Source organism: Mandrillus leucophaeus, unplaced genomic scaffold (genome assembly GCF_000951045.1).
Source record: "Mandrillus leucophaeus isolate KB7577 unplaced genomic scaffold, Mleu.le_1.0 Scaffold155, whole genome shotgun sequence".
Taxonomy (NCBI): Eukaryota; Metazoa; Chordata; class Mammalia; order Primates; family Cercopithecidae; genus Mandrillus; species Mandrillus leucophaeus.
Window position 1 is genome coordinate 1,079,093 of NW_012101532.1, and position 1,991 is coordinate 1,081,083.

The following is a 1,991-nucleotide window of genomic DNA, read 5'->3' on the forward strand; positions in this document are numbered from 1 at the left end:
AAAAAGAAAGCTCCTAGAACAGACCTGAACATAACAGCCCTGAACATAGCAGGACTAATACATATGGACTTTGTAGTTTTGAATTACTACTGTAATCAGTTGACTTTGGGGACTACTGCGATGGAATGAATCAGACTAAAGGAAAAAAAATAAAGAGCAAGGGAGCAACCATGCAACCCTGGGGGCATCTTGATTTTTCACATGTGAGTGGAGAAAGGGACAGCCTAGATTGGGAGCAAGTGGCCATCAAAGTGATGGTGAAAACCTGGGAAATGGTGTCAGAATCTAAAAGAGAAGACAGTAGAGAGAGGTTAACAGAAGCACACATAGCATTGAATGTTTCAGAGGTTCAGTAACTTAAGGACTGATAGACACATGTTCATTTGGCAAATACTTATTCACATCAATGATGCTGTTGGCACTGACCAGAATAGACAAACCTCCAGCCCTCATAGAGTTTATATTCTCATGGGGATTGCAGATAATAGACAAAATAGATAAATGAATTGCATGGTATTTTAAAAGTTGGTAACTGCCATGAAGACAAATAATTGAGAAAAGAAGGATGAAGTGTGCCCAGGAGTGAAGCTATTTTAAATTGGAGCCAGTTGGCATTATAAATTGAGGGGTTAAGAGGGGTCTTACTGAGAAGGTGACATTTGAGCAGACTATTAGTGACCTTAGGTTGTAGCTGTTTACAGAGCAAATAAGAGATAGAGAAACAAAAGCAGAAAGTATAAAGTGCTGTTTCAAAAACTGGATGATAGGGAAAGAAGAGATATTGGGCTGGCTGGAGAGAGACGCAAGGTCACAGAACAATTTGTATTTCAGATAAAAAAGACTGACCGGGCATGGCCAGCAATCCTAGCACTTTGGGAGGCTGAAGCTGGCGGATCACGAGGTCAGGAGTTCCAGACTAGCTTGGCCCACATGGTGAAACCTTGCCTCTACCAAAGACACAAAAATTAGCTGGGCGTGGTGGTGTGTGCTTGTAATCCCAGCTACTTGGGAGGCTGAGGCAGGAGAATCACTTGAGCCCAGGAGGCGGAGGTTGCAGTGAGCCAAGATCGCGCCACTGCACTCCAGCCTGGCAACAGAGTAAGACTCCATCTCAAAAAAAAAAAAAAAAGAAAAGAAAAAGAGAAAAAAAAAGAAAAAGCAAAAGAAAAGAAAAGAAAAAGAAAACAAACCATAACAAGAGGAGTGACAAGATGGTTAGAGGCATGAGATTTGGAGTCATACCAATGTGGATTCCAACGCAAGCTCCACCCATTACTAACTGGGTGACTTTGAGAAAATGACTCAACACCACTGAGTGTCAACCTCATTACTGTAAATGAGGATCACACTGTATGTTTGAGTTAAAGCACTTGGCACACCATCTAGCCCATAAAACATACTCAATAAATTTAAATAGCTTTTATAATTTTAACTGATACTGTAAGTGGGCTTTGGAATGGCAAAGGCAAACGGCAAATGGCGAAGGAAAGAGTCCAGTTGCTAACACAGTGAAGCCACAGTTGGAAAAATAAGAGAAAAAAGATTAAATTTCTGCCCAGCTGAATGCTTCACACAGACTTCTGGTTAAACTACGATGTAGCCCAGGTGAGACATTTCAATAACCTCATGTTCTTCTGCTTCTGGTTCATCTTCCTTTGCTGATACAGAAGGAAGGAAAGACATTAATATTTCCTAAAGCCTCTTATGCACCAGCCACCATGCCAGATACCTTTTGCTTGCATTCTTTGTTTATCACTTGCCTTGCACTCTATTGGCCGAGCCTCCATAGCAGCCAATGAAGAGGCCGGGGCACTGGTATCATAAACTCCTTTCTGAACACTCATTCAAGCAAGTCGTCTACACTACTCACTGAGCGTGTATTAATGTGAGAATCCTGCTGGGTGGATGTAGACATTCACTCCCTCAAAGCCTTCCTGTAAGTCAGCTCCCAGGACATTCTGCCTTAGGGGATTGCTATTGTGGTCACACAC